The following is a 24,904-nucleotide window of genomic DNA, read 5'->3' as shown; positions in this document are numbered from 1 at the left end:
TCTGTCTTCCCCAATAAATACCTGTAAAGGTCTCCAAACAAAATATAGGGGTAAAAAAAAGTACCACTAGTTCCTTGATTGCATATAAAATATAACAGCAAAATAACCAATCAAACCTGATGCTGTAGGATTAGGAACCAAATCCTAGGCATGAACACCCGAACCTGCTAGGTGCGTCTGTTCCCCCTCATGGGGTGACGGTCCTTCTTGTCCCAAGCCTGCCTTTCTGAGGATGGTTGTTGGCAGAACATCATCCACTCCATCATGCTCTGCATCCAGGTAGGTGGCTTACTGTGGTAGTGATCTTCTTCCACCTTCTGGGGCCTTCTAAACTGCTAGAGTTTGTTCGAGGAGTTGCCACTGTGATTAGTTGGTATAAACCGCTGCTGAGGCAACTGGTGCTGAGATGCCTGGTATCGTGGCGCATGAGACCAAGGAGCTTGATATCTTGGTGCTTGATAACAGGGAGCCTAATATCATGGAGTCTGAAACTGGGCTGCAGGTCTAGTGCCATAATTTGCCCTGGCGGAGCACTTCTTTCTTGGCCTTGGATTTCTGAGCTTTTAGAAGAGAGAACCGAGGACGAACATGCCCACTTAGGCCGCAATGATGACATATAGGAGGTCTTCTGATGGAATGAGGCTTCTGAGTGCCTGGAACATCATCATTGACCTTGTCCTTCCCTTTATCTTCAGCAGTGGGAGGAGGCTCTGGGACTGTAGGTTTCATAAATACAGTCTTTGAAGTAGAGGGAGCATCAGAAGAGGGAGCTACATACCCGAGACCAGTCTCGTCAGTTGGACTCTTCTGGATAGACAACATACGAGTCAGCTTCTCCTCAATGACTCGTTCTAACTGGAGCTGAGTCTCTAGCAGCTTCTCCTCGAGCTCTTGTATTCTGAGCAGCAATTGAAAAATAAAATGGACTTCTAATTTATACAAGTGTGTGTGAACAGTTGTCAACAAAATATTAAATGCAGAATTAAATGAGACAAATATTTTGTTGACGAAGTGGAAACTTAGTTAAGAGAAAAACCACTCCGGGGCAGCCAAACCCAGGATATCCACTATTCAGAAGACAAGACTAGATACAAAGTCGTAACACTTACATACCCCTGATGCAGTGGTCGTACGTTGCTCTCTAACGTGTAACCCAACACGAACGCCTCCCAACCAGGTCTCCTACTTGAAGAGGTCTTCAATGGAATCCTTTACCTTAGGGCCGACCCCTAAGATAGACTTCACAGCTAATCAAATCACACACTTGGCAAAGCTAGAGAGCTAGCAGATTTTCAATATCTCCCTAAACACACTCTCTAAGCTGTAAAGAATTCACCACCAAATTCTGTATTGAAAGCATGCCTCAAGCCTCTTATTTATAGGCTTTGGAAACCCAAAATTAGGTCAAAAACATGTTCTGTGGCACGCGTGTCCGGACGGGAGCCAGGGCCGTCCGGACGGGCCAAGTTTTTCTTGTCCGGAAAGTAATTCTGGAATTTTTTGCAGGGCCGTCTGGACGGGCAAATCTTTCCGTCCAGATGGAGGCCTTGCGGACACTCAAATTACAGTATTTTGTCTAAGCTTTCCAACGACGCCGATTTCGTCCCAATCCGATATTTGAGTAAAAAGTTATGACCAAAATACAGGCAGGTATCTGGACGGCTTGACCGAGCGTCCGGACGGTCAACTGCAATCGCCTCCCCAAGATAGCATTGAAAGCTTCCATAACAAGGCCGTGTCCGGACGGTGTTTCCCTAGCGTCCGGATGGTTACACTTCGGCTGCATGAAATTACCATAATAAGGCTTGCAGCGTCCAGACCTTGAAGGCTAACGTGCGGACGGTTGAACTTGGTATGCACGTTCTTGCCTTATAGAGGACATAGTCCGAACGGTAGCAGCCGTCTTCCCATAACTGTGTCTTGAGGCAGAAACCCTAATTCTTGTCAAACACTGAATGGCATCCGGACGGTATAACCACGTCGTCCGGACGGGTGCACTGAAACACTGGGATTTTCTCGAACTCTGAAGAGCTTCCTGACGGATGCAATCTTGAACTGTTCAAAGCTTCTAGACACTGATGGGCGTCCGGACGGATGTTGTTGACTGATGAGCGTCCGGACGGAATACCACGTCGTCTGGACGGCTGACAAGGAACGGAAATAAATCCTTGAAAACTTCACAGAATCTTCTCGAAGAACATAGCTGAAGAGTAGACTCTGGATAAAGCAGCATCCCTGTAAAAGCAGCAACATTACATAAAAGTGATTTTGTCCAACAGAATGCAGCCAACACAAAAACTAACAGCAATGAAGTCTTCTCAGTCTGCAAACTGTTCAAATCATAGAGGTGCTGCTTGCGACCTTCCCTCAGCTTCTCATACTCTATATAGAGTGTCTTGTAGGCCTCCTTGAGCTCTTCCCCATTGTCACTGTGCTCCGAATAGTAAGAGTCGTCTTCTTCAGCATGTGGGGCAACAAAGGCCAGAAATTTTTCAGACTCTGGAGCTTCTTCTTCTGACTCATCACTGAGAGTCACATTGTATGCCTTCCCCTTGCCCTTCTTGAGATTCCCGCAATCGGCCTGAGCATTCATAACATCGGGGTCCTCTAGGATCTTTCTTCTCTTCTTCCTCAGGTTCAGCTTCTTTAAGAGGTTTCTTCACTTTTTCAGAAAACTTCTTCTTGAATCAACAATCTTTCATCAGTCTTCTAAAATTTTTGGCTAACATAGCCATGGCATTTTCTTCATCCTCAGAGTCATCTTCAGATGAGGCTTCTACCTTTTTCTTGGAAGCCTTTAGGGCAATGGTCTTCAACTTCTTGACCGGGGGTAGAGACAGCTCATATGTCTGAAGAGATCCCATAGGCTCTTCAATCTTCATCTCTTCAAGATCTTTGCTTTCCTCAATGGTTGTTACTTTGATCCTGAAATGCTCAGGCAAAGATTTTAGAATCTTTCGGATGAGTTTTACATCCGAGATAGGTTTCCCAAGACTCACCATGGAGTTTCTCAGGTCACTCATCTTGGATTAAAACTCCCCGAATGTCTCTTCTTCCAACATCTTAATTTCTTCAAATTTTGAAATCAACATTTGAAGTTTGGAAAATTTAACAAGCTTAGTTCCTTCATATGTTGTTTCCAAAATTTTCCATGCTTCTTTGGCTGATTCGCAGTTTGAAATTTTGGAGAATTCAAATGGAGAAAGTGCTTGGCACAGAGCATGGAGGGATTTATCATTTTGTTAGTATTTTGGCCTCATTCTGTGTTTGGACAAAATCACTTAAGTGTAAAGATCCTGCTAAACAGGGATTCCACTATTCAGAGTCTGCAAGTCAGAAGAAATTCAAGTTCTGTCAGCCGTTCGGACGATCGAGCCATCCCGTCCGGACGCCCATCTGTCCACTGTTCCATCCGTCCGGACGACGTGTCATCTCGTCCGGACGCTAGACAGACCAGCATCATCCGTCCGGACGAAGTGTTCATTCCGTCCGGACCCCATACTGTATCGAGAAGTTTCTGTGCCAGCTTGCATCCGTCCAGACATTTCAGCAGCATGTCTGGACGCCTCCCAGTACTCGATCAGTTTCTGATTTCTTTCCAAGTTCCAAGAAAGGGAATATCAATCAACCGTCCGGACAATGTGGTATCCCGTCCGGACACGCGTCTCCGTAAGGCAAGAATCGCAATTCAAATATGACCGTCCTGACGTCTGATAGCTGTGGTCTGGACGAGCGTGCATCGAAGAAGGAAATTGCCGATTCGACTTCAACCGTCCGGACGACTACTTATCATGGTCTGGACGCGCGCATTACTGATATGGAAATTGCGTGTTGAAGAATAGCCGTCCGAACCCTCATCCCCCATGGTCCGGACGCTCGAGAGCCTATCTTAGAGGTCGGCTCTAAGGTAAGGAGTTCCATTGAAGACCCCTTCAGGTAGGTGAACATGGTTGGGAAGCGTTCTTGTTGGGTTACACGTTAGAGATCAAGGTACTACCACTGCATTGGTACATGTGAGTGTTACTATCTTGTATCTAGCTATGTCTTCTAAATAGTAGAATTCCTGGGTTTGGCTGCCCCGGAGTGGTTTTTCTCTTCTGAGTTTCCACTTCGTCAACAAAAATCTGTGTGTCATTTACTTTCCGGTGTGCTTTAATTTTTGTTGACACTTATGCACACACTTTATTTTTAGAAGTCATTTCAGTTTTTTACATTTGAAAGACGTGCGTTTTTCTGAGGGACTAGTTCGAGTGCTGCATCCTCTGGTTTCGTCCAACCAGTTTCAACAATACTCCAACAGTCAATAGATTTCATAAAGAAACGTATACGTGCCTTCCAATAGCCATAGTTCGTACCATCAAAGGCAGGAACATAATTAAGAGTTTGAGACATATCAAAATATAGAAGTCAAAAGTAATAACACTCAAGAAATAAATCTCAACAGAGTGTACCAAGCTCTGATACCAATTGAAAAAATGAAATTTGACTTCTAAAATAAACAGCAAGTGTGTGCTTAACGTGTCAACAAAAATAACAATGCCTTAGGGGTCTTCAATGGAATCCTACCTGAAGGGGTCTTCAATGGAATCCTTTACCTTAGGGTCAACCCCTAAGACAGACTTCAGTTGTAGCGCAGCAACAGGACACTTGTAATGGCTTCAGAGGAAACTTAATCAGCTCAACAATCTCTCAAAATAACTTCTCTGAGCACTTGTGGAATTCAATACCGAATTCTTGCAGATCTCAATGCCTAGGGGCCTCTATTTATAGGCTGAGGTACAGAATGGGCGACTGCTGTAATACTGTAATATGTACGAAGTCGTCCGGATGGTGAACCTGGGCCGTCTGGACTGACAATAGTGCGACAGAATTTTCTGAGATTTTCGCTTAAAATCTTTCCTGTTTGAGAGCCTCGTCCAGACGGTAAGACACTGTAGTCCGGACGGTCGCATGTACACTGCAAGTAACTTCCATATAAGGCTTTGTGCGTCCGGACCATGGAGGATGAGCGTCCGAAGGGCTGAACTTCAACACGCAATTTCCATATTTGCTATGCGCGCGTCGGGACCTTGATAGGCAGTCGTCCGGACGATTCACGCGTTCAGACCAAGGCTAACTGTCGTCCGGACAGTGATATTTGAATTGCGATTCTTGCCTTATGTATGAGCTCGTTCGGACGGGAATCCACGTCATTCGGATGGTTGAAGCAATCTTCCCTTAAATTGAACTTGAAAAGAATCTGAAGCTGATCGATCACTGAGAGGCATCCGAACGGGCTACTGAGACATCCAGACGGATGCAATGCTGGAACAGTAGCTTCTCGATACAGTAGAGGTCCGAACGGAAAATGCACATCATCAGGACGAATGATGCTTGGTCTGTCTGGCGTCCGGACTGTAAGGCACGTCGTCCGGACGGATGGAATAGTGGACAGATGGGCGTCCGGCGGGATGACAAGATCGTTCGGACGACTGACTGGGAACCGAAATCTTCTGACTTGTAAGCAGTGCAGAAAATTTTGACATTACTCTGAATAGTGGAATCCCTGTTAAAAGCATCTTTACATACCAGTGATTTTGTCAAAACAGAATGAGGCCAATAATACTAACATCGTGTATGTTATCAAGTGTGCAACAAAATATTAAACGCGGAATTTAAAAGAGACAAATATTTTGTTGACGAAGTGGAAACTCAATTAAGAGAAAAATCACTTCAGGGCAGCCAAACCCAGGATATCCACTATTCAGAAAACAAAGTTAGTAACAAAGCAGTAACACTCACATAACCCTGATGCAGTGATCGTACCTTGCACTCTAACACGTAACCCAATGTGAACGCTTCTGATAAGTCTTGAAATATTCTATTCAAGGCCCCTTAATTCACATATGTTATACCTAGTTTGTGCTGTAAATATAATGTTTTGTTGTGCTTTTGTGTTTTGTCTTATTTGCATGTCTTAATTGAAAACTAGTTCAAAACATCCGACTTAGACCTGAAAATACATCAGGAATGATTTCCATCACTTCCAAAATATAAGTTTGCTCCTGCCATTTGGAAAATCAGCCAAGGCAAATTGATCAATCGACTTTATAATCGATCGATCGAAATTCATCAGTCGAAGAAAAATCGATCATGGGACATGCGATCGAGCGACACAAGGCAAAAGAAAAAAAATTGATCGAGTGACTTAAAAATTGATCGAGTGATATTCGATTGAGCGACTTCGAGGGTCGATCGAGCGATTTCAAATATTGCAGATAAAGTTACAGATATCAACCCAATCTGTTTGCGATTCAAAATTCAAAATCATGTTGTGCAATTGAAATGACATATCGACACTCTTCATTTGTGTGGCTGAGATGGATTGTTTGAGAGATTTTGACACATCAAATTCTGTCTAAATAGAAAAGAGCTGGGGGTAATTACCTTTTTCCCCCATCAACTACCAGCCATTGTCAACATGGCCCCATGAACTGACACCTCGACCAAAAGAGAGCATCCAACTACCAACTTTACATACTTTGCCCTCTTCCATCAGTTTAATTCGTAAAAAGACTGAAATACCCTAACTCAAATTCAAAAATGACATAATTGCCCTCAACTTTTCTAAACATATTAATTTTAATATTTTTTTTATTAATTACTGTTGGAGGGCATTTTGGTCTTTAAACCAAAATTAACGCCCAAAAATGGAATATTTCGTCCAAGTTAACGAGATTCCCTGACGAAGGGGGGCAAAGTATGTAAGGTTGGTAGTTGGATGCTCTCTTTTGGTCGATGTGTCAGGTCATGGGGGCATGTTGACAATGGCTGATAGTTGATGGGGGGAAAAGGTAATTACCCCAAAGAGCTGAGAGAGCCATAAGCAGTTTTTTATATAGAATTAGTTTTATTTTATTTTTTAGTTGCAATCCTTTGATACAACCTTTTCATTTACATTTTCCAAAGAGCTTAGATTAGTATATTTTAATTTTGAAAGCCAGGTTAATTCCATTTTTTTAATAAAGCTTTGATCTACTTTGATTCAATTCTTTTACTTATTTATTTTCAGCAATCTTTTCTTCTTCCTTTAGTTTTGTTTCCCTTTTCTTTTTGAGACAACTCTGGAATCCAAAAAATTCCAGAGAGCTTAACCTAGTCTCGTTAATGCTTTTCTTTAATTATTCTTATTGTCTTTTCATGAATCCGAATTTTATACTTTTAATCTAGTATTTTTAATTCATTTCCAGCTTGTGTCTTTATTTTTTTTTCTTAGATTACATGTGTAGATTAGTTTTAATTATGCATAACTAAATCCGTTCTTAGGGTTTTGATCAATTCTTTTCCAAAAACCATGGTTTGATCTTGATGTTCTTAGGGTTTTCTTGATATGTATGATGATTGCATGGTCTTGAGATTGCAAAACCCTTGCTTTTACGAGTTCAGAACGGTTTTGTTATTGCTTTTCAATCTATATTGATTCATGAAAAAATAGTCCTTGTCTATGAGAGTTCTTAGATTTCTTGAGTTAAACCAACATTTCCTATTTATGTGTGAAAAATAAACTTCTAATTAACTGTGTGTGTGAACTCTGTGCAACAAAATATTAAATGCGGAATTAAAGGAGACAAATATTTTGTTGACAAAGTGGAAAGTCAATTAAGAGAAAAACCACTCCGGGGCAGCCAAACCCAAGATATCCACTATTCAGAAGACAAAGCTAGTTACAAAATAGTAGCACTCACATACCCCTGATGCAGTGGTCATACCTTCCACTATAACGTGTAGCCTAACACGAACGCCTCCCAACCAGGTCTCCTACCTGAAGGGGTTTTCAATGGAATCATTTACCTTAGGGCCAACCCCTAAGATAGACTTCATAGCTGATCAAATCACACACTGGCAAAAGCTAGAGAGCTAGCAAATCTGCAATATCTCCATAAACACCCTCTCTAAGCTATAAGGAATTCACCACCGAATTTTGTGTCAAATGCATGCCTAAAACCTCTTATTTATAGGCTGCAGGTTTAACTGAGCATCTGGCTTGATAAAACCTAGGCCCCGTCCTGACGGTAGTCATAAAGTGTCCGGACGGACAACTGTACGATCAGCTTTCCAAAATTTTGCTGAAATTCTTTCTTGATTTGAGCTGGGTCCAGACGGTGGTGCCCTGTCGTCCGGACGGTCGCACTTCCGCTACAAGCAATTTCCATATCAAGGCTTCGCGTGTTCGGACCAAGGGAATGGTCGTCTGGACGGTTGATCTGACGCACGTAATTTCCATATCTGATTCTTAAGGGTCCGGACCAAGTGGACTGACTTCCGAACGTCTGGATTTTGAATGCGATACTTGCCTTATGAATGAGCACGCCCGAACGAGATTCCACTTCATCCAGATGATTGCAGAGAACTTCCCATATCTGTGTTTTGAAATCCCGTAGCTGGTCAAACACTGAGTGTCATCCAGACGTGCTGCTGAAACGTCTAAACGGATGTATGCTGGAATAGTTCGAAGCTTCTCGATACAGAGGAAGGTCTAGACAGAAAGTTCTCATCGTCCAGAAGGGAGATGCTTTGGACAGTTGGACATCTCGACGGTATATCACTTCGTCCGGACGGCTGGCAGGGAATCGATTTTTCTGACTTGTAGATTCTGCAGAATCTTCTGGAAGCACTCTGAATAGCGGAATCCCTGTTTAAAAGCATCATTACAAATAAGTGATTTTGTCCAACAGAATATTGCCAATTACAAACTAACACTGTGATTGAGGAAATGATGGCTATGCAATGGTACCCTTTGACATGAGTCGTGTTTGGCTTTTTAGGGGATCTAATAGGGCATGCCAAGGGTCATGATTCATTCACAAATAGATGTTAGGTGAACAGGTTATGCATAAATTGCCTTATCATTATTTCTTAATTAAAGTACTTCATGCTTCGTGTATGCTTATTAGGATGTTTTATAAGGCATGCTAGGGAACACTAATCACTACATGCCTTTTGTAGTCTAAATGCTTTTCCATTGCAGTGTAACTTTTATGTGGTAGTGATTGGTGTGTAACTAAGATGCCTTATTATTACATTTTAACCGAAGTAATCTTTATTTCGATGTTGTCGTGTGGTTGACACCCATCACGCCCTCATATCATGCATGTTAGGAAGATCCATGTTAGACTTTAAGCTTTCCATTGGTATGCAGATTTGTTGCGATCATTACCTTAAGATTTTATTTCTCCAAGTCTCTTCGTTTTTTTGTTCTTATCTTGTGTTAACTTAGTTTTTAAAATCAAAACAAAATATCCTTTTAAGGTTAAATTGGATAATATCTTAAGTATATATTCCGTTACGCAAACAACCTTCCAATCCTTGTGGTTCGATAACCCTTACTATAGTACAACTGATTCATACTATTGCGAGTGGTTCAATTATAAATTTTAAAATCCACGTAGTCGTTCAAAGCCGATTTAGTTTTCAAAACCAAAATTAATAATTTTAGTCATCGGTGAAATGCTACCACCGACCCTTTTAAGTAGTAGAGAATGTGCTTGGCAGCCGTCCAATGGGTAGTGGTGGGGCGGTGCATGTGTTGGCATAGTTGGTTCACAGCAAAGGAAATGTCATGGTGAGTAATCATGCAATACTGTAAGGCTCCAACAGTTTGGTGAAAAACCATAGTGTCCTGAGGAGAAAGATTACTTGAATGAGCAAAAATTTGAGAGCCAGAGACACATGGAGAGCTGTATGGTTTAGCACCCAGCATCTTGGACCGAAGGAGGAGGTCTAGAATGTATTTTGACTATCGCAAGTGAAGCCTAAAAGAAGTCCGAATAGCTTGAACACCAAGAAAATAGTTTAAGTCACCTAGATCCTTCATCTGAAATACCTGTTGCAGTCTTTGAATCAGGGAAAAAAATATGAGATTGGTGAGTACCTGTGACTAAAATGTGATCCACATAAATAAGAACAAAGAGATGAATAGCATCCTTGTGGAACAAGAATAAAGAACTATCAACCAGTGAAGTGTAAAATCCAAGTTCAAGAAGGGTGGTGGATAATCTTGTGTACCAAGCCCGAGGGGCCTACTTGAGGCCATAAAGAGACTTATGAAGTCGACACACATAATCAAGAAGACGATTGTCAATAAAACCACGAGGCTGCTCCATGTAAACTTCCTCCAATAATACTCCATGAAGGAATGCATTAGAGACATCAAGTTGGCAGATACACCAATTAAAATGGACAACCAAGGCAAGAATAACATGAATAGTTGAGGGTTTAATAAGTAGGCTAAAAGTTTCTATGAAGTCAATACCATTCACTTGATCAAAACGTTTAGCAACTAACCAAGCTTTATGTTAATTTGTGATTGGCTGCATTCTACTGGACAAAATCACTTTTATGTAATGTTCCTGTTTTCACAGGGATGCCATATATAGACTTCAATTAAGCGCAGCAACAGCGCACACAATAATGGCTATAGAGAGATAACTCAGCTCAATAATCTCACAATATAACTCTCTATGCACTAAGGGAATTCAATATCGAATTCTTGTTGTTCTCAAGCCTAGGTGCCTCTATTTTTAGGCTGAGGGTTCAAATCAGCGTTTGGCTTGATAAAACCAAGGCGTCGTCTGGACGGTAGTCATAGGGCGTCCAGACGGACAACTGTACGATCGGCTTTCCAAAATTTCGCTGAAATTCTTTCCTGTTTTGAGCCACGTCCGGACGATCGCACTTTCGCTGCAAGTAATTTCCATACCAAGGCTTCGAGTGTCAGGACCAAGGGAATGGTCGTCCAGACGGTTGATTTGATGCACGGAATTTCCATATCTAATGCTCGCTGGTCAAGACCATGCTTACTGGCGTCCGGACATCTGAACTTTGAATGCGATACTTGCCTTATGGATAAGCACTTCTGGACGGGAATCCACGTTGTCCAGACAGTTGCAACGATCTTTCCATAACTATTTTTTGGAAAGAAACCCTGAAGCTTTTCGAACATTGAGAGTCGTTTGGACGTGCTGCTGAAATGTCCAAACGGATGCAAGCTGGAGCAATTCGAAGCTTCTCGACAAGAGGAAGGTCCGGACGAAAAGTTCTCATCGTCCGAACGGATGATGCTTTGGACAGTTGGGCATCCAGACGGTATGACACGTTGTCCGGACGGCTAGCAGGGAACTGAATTTTCTGACTTATAAATTGTCCAAAATCTTCTGGACGCACTCTGAATAGCGAAATCCCTGTTAAAAAGCATCATTACAAAGAAGTGATTTTTTCCAACGGAATGTGGCCAATTACAAACTAACAAAAAGGGTATGTGAGTGTTACTACTTTGTAACTAGCTTTGTCTTCTAAATAGTGGATATCCTAGGTTTTGCTGCCCCGGAGTAGTTTTTCTCTTAGTTGAGTTTCCACTTCGTCAACAAAATACCTGTCTCTTTATTTTCCGCATTGTGATATTTTGTTGCACACTTTTGCACACACTTGTTAAAATTAGAAGTCTGTTAAGCCATCTTGCTTTTTCTTGATCTTATAGACCCATTTTGCGAATAACGTGTTGATGTGAAGGCCTTGGATAGAGAGACTAGGTGCCATTAGCAAGCAGGTTATAAAATTTGTCACCCATAGCAGCCCGCCAAGCAGGAGACAAAGAAGCATGTGAGTAACAAGTGGGTTCAACAGGGATTTGTATGCTGACAAGAGCATGGAAGGGATGTTTGGTGCTAAAAAATAAATAATAGTCAGAGAAGGACCTAGGTTTTAAGTTCCTAGTCTGAGAGCGAGTGGTCATGCAAAAAGGAAGTGGAGAAGTAGGTTCGGTTAGGGGGAAAGAATTGGGTTAGAGGGAGTATGACGAACATTTGGAAAAGAGGAGGGAGAGGGAGAGGGAGAGGTGGTGTCGGTAGCAGAGGAGAGGGTTGGGTCTGTGGGAACGAAGGGAATAATGGAAGAATTGGGGAGATTTGGTATAGAGGTTGGAGCAGGGGAGGGGGGTGGAAGAGCAAGTGAAGAGGGTGAACAGGGAGTAGGAGGAGGTGCGGTAGTGAGAGGGAGTAATGTAGTAGAGGCGTTTTGGGCAATGAGGAACAAGACAGCAGATGGATTGAAGAATTGAGAGAAATTAATGGGAGTGAGAGGAATGGCAGACAATGAAGGACTGAGAGTGGCAAGGGAGAAAGTACCCTCCTTTGCAGGAAACAATTTTTTGTCAAAAACAACATGCCTTGAGATATAGACAGTATGAGTTAGAGGATCTAAACATTTATACCCCTTGTAAAGAGAACTATACACAATAAAAATACAAAGTTTGCTGCGAAATGTGAGTTTATGAGAAGTGTAAGGATGCAAAGGAGGGAAACAAGAACAACCAAAGGTGCAAAAGAATGTATAGTCATGAGAAGAGCCAAAGAGTTTCAAAAAAGGTGTGGCATTGTCCAAGGTGGGAGTAGGCAACCGATTAATGATAAAAATAGAAGTGAGGAAAGCGTCAATCCAAAAAGAGGTAGGGAGATGAGATTGAGCCAAAAGAGTCAATCCCATATCCATTACATGTCGATGTTTATGTTCAGCAAGACCATTTTGTTAAGCAGTGTAAGGGTAAGAAATACAATGTTGAATACGATGGAGAGAAAGAAATGATTGAAATTGATGAGAAGTGTACTTTCCACCACCATCGGATTGTAGTTGCATAATTTTGTTGGAAAATTGATTTTAACCAAAGTTTGAATTTTATAGAAACAACAAATACTTCAGATTTACGATGGAGAGGATACAACCAGAAAAAAAAAGTGAGAAAAATATCGACAAAAAGAACGTAGTAATGGCAACCACTATTGGATTTAATAGAACAAGAACAAACATCACTATGAATTAAATCTTGGGGACATGATGTGAAAATTGAAATTGACTTCTTAAATAGATAACAAGTGTGTGCACAAAGTGTCAACAAAAATAAGCACAGCAGAAAGTAAATGACACAGAGATTTTTGTGGATGAAGTGGAAACTCAATCAAGAGAAAAACTACTCCGGGGCAGCCAAACCCAGGAATTTCACTATTCAGAAGACAAAGCTAGATACAAGATAGTAACACTCACATATACCCGATTCAGTGGTCGTACCTTGCTCTCTGACGTGTAACCCAACACGAACGCTTCCCAGCCAGGTCTCTTACCTGAAAAGGTCTTCAATGGAATCCTTTACCTTAGGGCCAACCCCTAAGATAGACTTCAGATTTAGCGCAGCAACAATACACTTGCAATGGCTTCAGAGGAAAAATCATGTCTCTGAGCAGTTGTGGAATTCAATACCGAATTCTTGCAGTTCTCAATGCCCAAGGGCCTATATTTATAGGTTGGGGGCTCAAATGAGCGTCAGGAAAAATATAGCTAGGCGTCATCCGGACGGTGGTCATGGCCGTCCGGACGGACAACTGTGCGACAGGATTTTCCGAAAATTTTGCTGAGAAATCTTTCCTGTTGAAGAGCCACGTCCGGACGGGATGGCACATCGTTCTGACCATTGCACGTCTGCTGCAAGTAATTTCCTTATAAGGCTTCGCGTGTCTGGACCATGGCGGATGAGCGTCCGGACGGCTGAACTTCAACACGCAATTTCCATATCTGCTATGCTCGCGTCCGGACCGTAAGAGGCAGTTGTCCGAACGGTTGAAGTCGAATCGGCAATTTCCATATTAGTTGCACGAGCGTTCGGACCAAGGCTGACTGATGTCCGGACGATTATATTTGAATTGAGATTCTTGCCTTAAGGAGACGCGCGTCCGGACGGGATACCACATCGTTCGGACGGTTGAATCTGTCTTCACATATTTGAACTTGGAAAGAATCTGAAGCTGGTCGAGTATTGATCGGCGTCCAGACGTGCAGCTGAGTTGTCCAGATGGATGCAAGCTGGATAGAAACTTCTCGACAAAGTGGAGGGTCCGGACGAAAATGCACGTCGTCCGGATGGCGTCCAGACGGTATGTCACGTCGTCCGGATGGATGGAATAGTGGTCAGATGGGCGTCCAGACAGGATGGCTCGATTGTCCGGACGGCTGACAGGGAACCGAAATCTTCGATCTTTCATGCAGTGTAAAGTCTTCTGAGAGTGCTCTGAATAGTGGAATCCTTGTTTACAACATCTTACACACAAGTGATTTTTTCCAAAGTGAGGCCAAAATACTAACAAACTCCCCCTTTGGCCATTCTGGGACAAAAATCAGTTGACCGGTTTGAAATTACATTCCCGGTCCAAACACAAAAATTACTCCTTTTTGTCACAAAGGGACAAAGGGTAAAACAGAGTAATAAAAACCAACTGTAATAAGAATTACTCCCCCTAACTATCTCAGAAGGACCCGGGAAACAGAGTAATATAAGTCAAAATGTTTTGTAGACAAAAGGAAGGGAAACATCAAGCTGAATGGAAGAAAAAAAGAGCAGCATGGTTAGGTCCTTCACAAGTATAAGAGCACATGCATGTATCCCTGTCTTGAGAAATTAGTCACAAAGCATGTCAAAATTATCCAAACATACAGTTGATAGACAAGGATAAGATAGGCACAGATTCCCTTGCAAAACGAGTAACGAAAGTAGCACTATTAGCTCATGCAATGTGTGGGTGTGTGAAGAGCTTTTCCCAAAAGGTATGACTTTCAATATTGTGACCAATAGCAACCAGATTTTCCTAGACAGGAGAGAAAAATAAATGGAGGATAAGCCAAAAGTCAAACCTAACTAGGGCCTAGCCACCCTCATCTGATACACTCCCCCTGAGATGCAGCACCAAAGTGATTTACTTGTACCATGAAGGACAACGTAAATGTTTTACTTGCACGTAGGGGGTAAGGCATAAAGCAAATGCAGCACATAAGTAGTGAATATACACTTTAAAGCACAAAATTCATATGATTATCTGCTTGTTTCTTATGGTGTTGCACGAGTTTGTTTCCCCAGTTGGCAAGAACCACAGATTCCTTTCCCAGTCTTCTCCATTTTGGGCAGATCTTTAACAATTTCTCTGCCTACAATTTTTAGCATATTGGAGAAATTTAGATGTCCTAACCTTCGATGCCACAGCTCACTGTCATCTATGGTTGCTTTATTGCAGAAGATCTGAGGATCTATAGTGAGACCAGGAAGACCATAGAAATTGTCGGCAGTTCTTTTTCCCCCCATAAGCCATTTGTCACTACTGTCAAATATGTTACATTCCTTTTTGGAGAATTGCACCACCAAATCATTGTTGCAGAATTGGCTAATGTTGAGGAGATTTGCCTTGAGCCCTTCTACATAAAGAGCTTCCTGAGATGTTCTGAGGCCTGGAATGTCGATGATTCCTTTTCCAATGACTTTGGATTGGTTTTCATCTCCATAGGTGATCCGTCCACCTTTGCCCATCTGGACTTCTTTTAGTAAGGTCTTGTCACCTGTCATGTGTTTAGAACAACCACTATCCAAATACCACAAACAAGTATCAAGAATTTTCATTGCAGTATGAGAAACTAAACACAAATCATCTTCCTTTTTAACCCAGATTTGTTTGGAAGCTTTCTTATGATTATTGACCAGGATAGATCTTTGCTCATTAGGGGTGAGGCATGCTAACTTCTCACTAATGAGCTTAACTTGATCACTTAACATATTAACTTGTTCTTCAAAACCTGGTTCATCTTTTCTAGGGACAAGAGTTTTGTTCTAAGGTTTTTGAGACCTAATCTAGAAACAATTTGGCCGAATATGACCAGTGACTCCACAGTGGTGACATGTAGGTATAGACTGATTTGTCCCTTTATCCCCACAAATAGAATGAGTATGATTATGAGACATGATAGGCTTAATGAACATGATTCTATTAACAGACATATCATGAGAAATAGAAGCAACTTTATCCATACTTAAATTTGACAAGATAGAAGTCAAAAATAACACTCAAGAATTCAATCTAACCAGAGTATACCAAGCTTTGATACCAATTGAAAATTGAAATTGACTTCTTAAATAGATAACAAGTGTGTGCACAAAGTGTCAACAAAAAAAACCACAGCGGAAAGTAAATGACACATAGATTTTTGTTGACGAAGTGGAAACTCAATCAAGAGAAAAACCACTCCGGGGCAGCCAAACCCAAGAATTCAACTATTCAGAAGACAAAGCTAGATACAAGATAGTAACACTCACATATACCCGATGCAGTGGTCGTACCTTGCTCTCTGACGTGTAACCCAACACGAACGCTTCCCAACCAGGTCTCCTACCTAAAGGGGTCTTCAATGGAATCCTTTACCTTAGGGCCAACCCCTAAGATAGACTTCACAGCTGATCAAATCACACACTTGGCAAGGCTTTAGAGGAAATATCACATCTCTAAGCTGTAGAGAATTCACCACCGAATTCTATGTTGAAAGCATGCCTCAAGCCTCTTATTTATAGGCTTAGGAAAACCAAAATCGACTCAAAAACGGAGTCTGAACACGCACGTCCGGACGGGAGCCAGGGCCGTCCGGACAGGCCAATTTTTTCCTGTCCGGAAAGTAATTCTGGAATTTTCTGCAGCGCTGTCCGGACGGACATATCTTTCCTTCCATACGCTTTTGGTGGCCGTATGATGTTCAAATTACATAATTTTTTCTAATCTTTCCAACGACGCCAATTTTGTCCCAATCCGATATTTGAGTAACAAGTTATGACCAAAATACCGGAAGGTGTCCGGACAGCTTGACCGAGCGTCCGAACGGTCAACTGCAACCGCCTCTCCAGGATAGCGCTGAAAGCTTCCATAACAAGGCCGCGTCCGGACGGTGGTTGAACTAGCGTCCGGTGTCCGGACAGTTACACTTAGGCTGCACAAAATTACCATAATAAGGCTCGGAGCGTCTGGACCTTGAAGGCTAACGTCCGGAAGGTTGAACTGGTGCACGCAATTTCCATATATGAAGCTTGATCGTCCGGACCATGAAGGCTGATGTCCAGACGGTTGAACTTGGTATGCACATTCTTGCCTTATAGAGGACATCGTCCGGACGGGATCACACATCGTCCGAACGGTAGCAGCCGTCTTCCCAAAACTGTGTCTTGAGGCAGAAACCCTAATTCTTGTCAAACACTGAATGACGTCCGGACGGTATAACCACGTCGTCCGGACGGATGCACTGAAACACTGAGATTTTCTCGAACTCTGAAGAGCATCCGAACAATTTGCCATTACGTCCGGACGGATGCAAACTTGAACTGTTCGAAGCTTCTAGACACTGATGGGCGTCCGGACGGAAAGATCTCGTCGTCCGGACGGATGTTGCTGACTGATGAGCGTCCGGACGGAATACCACGTCGTCCGGACGGATGATAGGGAACCGAAATAAATCCTTGAAAACTTCACAGAATCTTCTCGAAGAACCTAGCTGAAGAGTAGACTCTGGATAAAGCAACATCCCTGTGAAAGCAGCAACATTACATAGAAGTGATTTTGTCCAACAGAATGCAGCCAACACAAAAACTAACTAACTCCCCCTTTGGCCATTCTGGGACAAAAATCACTTGACCGGTTAAAAATACATTCCCGGTCCAAATCAAAAATTACTCCCCCTTTTTGTCACAAAGGGACAAATGGTAAAACAGAGTTATGAGAAAAACCACACAACAATTACTCCCCCTCAATGTCTCAGAAGTACAAGGGTAAATAGAGTAATAATATCCACAAACAAAAAATTTCTAAAATCCAAAGCAATAGGAGAATAGAGAAAAGTCTGCAAGTGGCCCAAAAAAGAGGAACAGAAATCCTCCAAGTGTCAAATCCCAAGACTTTTGGAAATTGAACATCCAACTTCAACAGTAGTCAGTTTTCCAAAGGATGCATCTGTCAAACATTGTGCTGGGTGCCACTAGATGTCATATTCCTGAATCAAAACCAACCAAAAATACTTCCAAAAGTACCATTAGATCCTGTTAGTTCCAAAAATAATGTGGTATTCAAGAAGGCTGTCAAATGGATGCCAAAGAGAAATATAAGCAATGCAGCTATTCATAAGGCATAAAAGATCAGCCCAGCACACAGACAGAAAAGGATTTTCATGCACAATATCTCAAGAAAATATCCCAACAAATATTCCAATATTCTAAAAGCACAAAGACTTAAAAGAATAACGGAAGACACAAAGAAGATCATGGGATGAGAAGAGATGTGCAACAAATGCCAAAATCTAGGGAGAAACCCACAAGAAAAACACACAACATGCCATGATAAATCAAAAAATGCATAGATATGTGTATGGCAAAAAAAAAGGGACGCTAGTCTTAAACTTGTAGAGATCCTGTCCGGATGTGTCACTTAATCATCTGGATGACAACTACTAGATCAGCATATGGCAAGACTGCGCTCGTCCGGATGTAAGAGTAGGTCCATCCGGACGCTTCACTCTGAAAATCTGAAACTGGAGAAAAATTTGCAGAAAAATATTTTTCTCAAAAGTTAGCTTCAGAACACGCATGTATAATCAACTGATAAAATAGTCAAATAGCATTGCAGAAATATGCAAAGATATAAATGAGAGTTAAGTATTCAATAAGCACAAATTTCCCTGCAGATATAAATTTTAAATAGATTGCTCAACTCATGCAATGCGTGTGTGTGTGAAGACTTTCTCAATAAGGTATGAAATTCACTGATATGACAAAAAGCAACCAGATTTTCCAAACAAGAGAGAAAATCAATGAAAGATCAGCCAAAAGTCAAACCTGATCTTACTAGGGCCTAGCCACCCTCATCTGATACACCCCCCCTAAGATGCAGCACCTAATTGTTTTACTTGTACCATGAAGGACAAAGTAAAATTTTTACTTGCACGAAGAGGGCGAGGAATATAGCAAACTCAGCACATAAGCAGTGAATATACAATTTAAAAGCGCATAATGCATATGATTTACTGCTTGATTCTTATGGTGCTGCAATCCTTGAGAGTGCCAGAATTTTTAGGCTCTAGGTTCAACTAGCATGTGGTCAATTTGACCATCTTAATCAAAGACCTCTTCTCTTATCTAGAATTTCTAGAAGCAAAAAGTTAGAGAAGGAAAAGATGTACCTTAGGAGAGTCTTAGATAGTGCACATTTTCATCGCATGAGGAAAGTAACTATCTATCATTAAGATGCAATAGGAAAACTTAGCAGATATCACGCATAAACTTTCAATCATATATAAGCATATTTAATCAATGCACGATGAAGTGAGATATCAGGCAAAAACACATGCAAAATCTGAAAAAGCTATCAAAAGAAAGAAATAAAGTTCCGCATCTTCTCCCCAATTTTTATTTTTATTTTTTTGTTGAAAAACAATAAACAGAAAAACAACAAAGACATGCTTATGGAAAAGGAATTGACATCTAATCCCAGCATGTAAGGTAAACCAAACCTGTCCTCATGGAGAAAGGTTTAAGAAATACCAAGACAGAAAAGCAGCCGCCCGACGTGCTTCAATTGTCATCCCCAAAAGAAAATATATGCAGATGTTTCTCAAGACAACAAGTGAAAATATGGGGATAAAATAAACGGTTCCTCAAACAGAATGCAAGGCATGAGTACGATATGACAAGATAAACAATGCAATGCAAACATACCTGACATGCACTAGGATTTAGGAACCAAAATCCTAGGCATGGGAGACCTCACCTACTAGGTGAGTCCACTCACCTTTAAGGGGTGAATTGTCTCATCCTTCCTTATCCATACCTTCTTTACTTGTGAGGCAGGGGTGTGAGCCATGTCCCAATTGATCAGTCTGACTAGGACATTCTTCATCATGTTGACAAGCCCTTCATTGGTCTGATTCTTCTTGGGCTTGTGAGGCTTCACTTTGAAGCATGAGGGAGAATCCCTTTGAGGATAATGCCGTTGTTGCCGAAAAACATGATGAGGCTTAGAAGGTTTAGAGCTAGACTTACCTGTCTTTTGCTCTGTTTTCCTGATTCGAGGCTGCTGATGTCGGATTTGAGGATAGTGTGGCCTGATGTGTCCAGAGACACCACAATGATAACAGGTAGGCTGACTTCATTTGTTGAAATGATTCTTGAAGGGCTCTGCAAATTTAAGATTAGCATTTTCACAAACAACAAAATCCTTACCTCTTTGAGATATATGCCTCCTATAGGGCGGGACATATTTTTCTGAAGAGGTTTTCTCAATAACGCCCTTTTTGGAGTCCTCCTACTTCTTCCAAGGTCTGTGAGATTTTAACACAACACAATTTGGTCTAATATGACCGATTTTCCCACAATTATGACAATAGGAACAAACTTACCTTGTGTTCCTGAATCCTTGGAGTTAGGCATCACACATTTATCTAAGCAAGAATTTTTAGAACAAGTTGCATCTACTATCACATGCTTAATACCAACAGAGTCTAATTCAGAATTAGAAGCATGTGAAGTAGAAGTATTTAAATCGGCAATCAAATCAGGCTTGTTCGAAATATCTGAATGAATACACAACATGCTTTTCAAATTATCACTTGAGAATTTTTTCAGGAGATCTTCAGATTCTTTTAATTTATTCTCAAGTGTATCAATAATGTCAAACAACATGGTATTCTCAGATCTCAAAGAGTCAATCAAAGCATGAGATTCAGATAATTGAACAATCAAAGACTCTTTTTCTTGCTTTACCCTTTTAAGCTCTTTAGAATGTTGAGCATTCTTCAATTTATTAAAAAGCTTAAAGAGCATAATATCAGAATCTTCATTAGAAAACTGAGAAGAATTCATGATAAAAAGTGTAACAAAAAAAATAGAAGTCACAAGAGATGAGGATCACACTCAGGAAATAAATCCTAAACAGAGTGTACCTGCTCTGATACCAATTGAAAAATAAATGGACTTCTAAATTTAAATGTGTGTGTGTGAACAGTGTTCAACAAAATATTAAATGCTGAATTTAAAGGAGACATATTTTGTTGACGAAGTGGAAACTCAATTAAGAGAAAAACCACTCCGGAGCAGCCAAACCCAGGATATCCACTATTCAGAAGACAAAGCTAGATACAAAGCAGTAAACTCACATACCCCTGATGCATTGGTCGTACCTTCCTCTCTAACGTGTAACCCAACACGAACGCTTCCCAACCTGGTCTCCTACCTAAAGGGGTCTTCAATGGAATCCTTTACCTTAGGGCCAACCCCTAAGATAGACTTCAAAGCTGATCAAATCACACACTTGGCAAGGCTTTAGAGGAAACATCACGTCTCTAAGCTGTAGAGAATTCACCACCGAATTCTGTGTTGAAAGCATGCCTCAAGCTTCTTATTTATAGGCTTAGTGATGAGTGCCAAATATTGTATATTTGGACCCTTAATTTGCATTAGTTAGACCTTTAGTTTTGTTATTTTCTAATGTTTTTGGTTAGTTTTTGTATTTTGGTGTTTTGCAGATCCTAGAGAGAAAACCGTAGTTTTAAAGTGAAAAAAAAATGCAAATTTTGGAAGTCAAAATCGGATTGGATTAAATTTCAAGTTCTGCACAAGTCATAGTATTTTGATCATAACATTCAGTTCAAGTATTGGATTGAAGTGAAATCAGCAGTGTTGGAAAGATAATTCAAAATGCTACAAATCATTGTCAAATATAATTTTCCCAATTCGAATGTCTGCCACGTTGTAAATGCCCCGCAATATAAGTGCGCGAATGTTCTTGTTCCTGGCGACTGCAGACACTCCAAACCCTAATATTCTTTTATCTTATTAGGGTTTTTGAGGGGTAGAGGTGCCATTTTGAAAATATGGCCCTAAACCCTAGCGTTCTTTTCTCCTATTAGGGTGTAGAGGGGTAGAGGTGTCATTTTGTAAAAGATTGGTTTAACCTAATCTTCTGCTATAAATACCCCCTGCTAGGTACCACTTAGAGCATCACTTTTTTTTCTCTTCAAGAGCATTGTTTTAGCTCTCATCTTGTTCTTTCTTTTTGTAAGTGTTACTTTATTCGTTTTTATTTTAATTTAAAAGTTATTTTGTCTTTAGTTCTTCTTTTCTTTTATCGCTTATTTTTGTTATTCAATTTTTAATTCGTCTTCTTTTCTTTTTCATATTAGTTTATTGCTTTAAATTTATTTGTTTTCTTTTAAGTTCTTTTCTTTTCATCGCTTTACTTTTATAATATTTTCAGTTCTTTTTCTTCTTCCTTATCAATTTTAATTCATAGCATTTTTTGTTTATTGTTATTTAATTGTTCGATCTCTCTTTCTTTTCCATAATTTTGTTTCTTCTTTTCTTTTTCTCTCGTCATTTTATTTTTTTTCTTTTATGTTTTCTATTTTTGTTATCTTTTTGTCTTTAGCTATGAGAGGTTAAATCTTCAACTAAGGTTGAAGATGAAACCTCGTCATTGATAAAGTCACAGTCTTGCTATTTTGTTTATACAAACCCTCGTTCCTTTTTTTATTATATTGTTCAAAGTCCAAAATTCAATTATTTGATTTACATCTTTTGATTGAATTTTAATTTATTTTAAGTTGGGTATTTGATGTGTTTCAACCAAACGGATACATCGAATGATTTGATTAAAATAGGGTATCCATTGTGATTTGTTCATTAAGCGGATACATTGGATGATTTTATTTTAATTGAATATTCGTTGTGATTTGTCATAGAGTTGGATTCATTGAATTATTTAACATACATTTTTTTGGCTCTTTGAACAATTTTATTTATTGGGTGTATGAAAGGAATACAAGATTGTGTTTTTGATTTGGCGAGGTGGATTCTGAAACCTTAGTATTTTTATCAATTGTTCTTATTCATTTTTATTTTTACTTGACAAAAACTCTTGAATATTTGGTTCTAGGTTAAAACATAATTAATTTAAATCGAAATTGATTTTCCTTTGCTTACACACACGTCCCTGTGGATACGATCTCGTACTTGCGCATGCACTATGCTACATATGACTCGTGCGCTTGCGAGTATTGAAATTTGCACATCACTTAGGAAACCCAAAATCGACTCAAAAACGGAGTCTGAAACACGTGCGTCCGGACGGGAGCTAGGGCCGTCCGGACGGGCCAAGTTTCTCTTGCCTGGAAAGTAATTCTGGAATTTTTTGCAGGGCCGTCCGGATGGGCAAATCTTTCCATCCGTCCGGACAATCAAATTACAGTATTTTTTCTAAGCTTTCCAACGACACTGATTTCGTCCCAATCCGATATTTGAGTAACAAGTTATGACCAAAATACCGGAAGGTGTCCAAACGGCTTGACCGAACGTCCGGACGGTCAACTGCAACCGCCTCTCCAAGATAGCGCTGAAAGCTTCCATAACAAGGCCGCGTCCGGACGGTGTTGCCCTAGCGTCCAGACGGTTACACTTCGGCTGCACGAAATTACCATAATAAGGCTTGGAGCGTCCGGACCTTGAAAGCTAACGTCCGGATGGTTGAACTGGTGCACGCAATTTCCATATATGAAGCTTGATTGTCCGAACCAAGGTGGATGAGCGTCCGGTCTGCTGAACTTCAACACGCAATTTCCATATCTGCTATGCGCACGTCCGGATCATGAGAGGCAGTCGTCTAGACAGTTGAAGTCAAATCGGCAATTTCCATATTAGTTGCACGTGCGTTTGGACCAAGGCTGATTGACGTCCAGATGGTGATATTTGAATTACGATTCTTGCCTTAAGGAGACGCGCGTTCGGACGGGATACCACATCGTCTGGACGGTTGAATCAGTCTTCCCATATTTGAACTTGGAAAGAATCTGAAGCTTGTCGAGTACTGATAGGCGTCAAGACGTGCAGCTGAGTTGTCCGGACGGATGCAAGCTGGATAGAAACTTCTCGGCACAATGGAGGGTCAGGACGGAAATGCACGTCGTTCGGACGGTATGTCACGTCGTCCGGACGGATGGAACAGTGGTCAGATGGGCGTCCAAACGGGATGGCTAGATCGTGCGGACGGCTGACAGGGAACCGAAATCTTCGATCTTTCACGCAGTGCAACGTCTTCTGAGAGTGCTCTGAATAGTGGAATCCCTGTTTACAACATCTTTACACACACATGTGATTTTGTCTAGAATGAGGCCAAAATACTAACATGTTGAAACACGAATTGGAACAGGAAAGGGTAAATGCTGAATTTAAATGCGGAATTTAAAAGAGACAAATATTTTGTTGATGAACTGGAAACTCAATTAAGAGAAAAATCACTTCGAGGCAGCCAAACCCAGGATATCCATTATTCAGAAAACAAAGCTAATAATAAAGCAGTAACACTCACATACCCCTGATGCAGCGATTGTACCTTGCACTCTAACACGTAACCCAACGTGAATGCCTCCCAACCATATCTTTTACCTGAAGAGGTCTTCATTGGAATCCTTTAGCTTTGGGCTCCTCCCTAAGCTAGACGTCACACGATCAAATCACACAACAGACAACTCTTAGAGAGCTAGCAAGTCTTCACAGTTTCTACCTAAACACCTTCTGTAAGCTCAAAGGAATTCACTACCTAATTCTGTGTATAATATAAACCTAGAGACCTCTATTTATAGGCTTTTGAAGATCTAGTTCAACACTGATTCGGAGTTCTTTGGGTGGCGTCCGGACAGTGTTCAGTGCCAAATATTGTATATTTGGGCCCTTTAATTTGCATTTTAGCTTTGTTATTTTCTGATTTCTTGGTTAGTTTCGGTGTTTTAGTTTATTGCAGGACTTTGAGATAAAATTGCAGTATTTTTGTGGGATTTGCAAAGAAGTAGGAGAAGAAGTTTTTAGAGCCATTCAAAGTATGGGTGATAGGGCTGACGTGGTAGCATCTTTAGAGAATCAAGCATTTGGAAGGCGCACAAGTGCTCAAGCGCAATGTCGCTTGAGCGACCCAGATAATCACTCGAGCGATTATTAGGGCTGACGTGGCATGCGTGAATTTCATTGCTCTGATGGCTGCTG

Source organism: Alnus glutinosa, chromosome 2 (assembly GCF_958979055.1).
Source record: "Alnus glutinosa chromosome 2, dhAlnGlut1.1, whole genome shotgun sequence".
NCBI lineage: Eukaryota > Viridiplantae > Streptophyta > Magnoliopsida > Fagales > Betulaceae > Alnus > Alnus glutinosa.
This window is presented reverse-complemented; position numbering follows the sequence as displayed.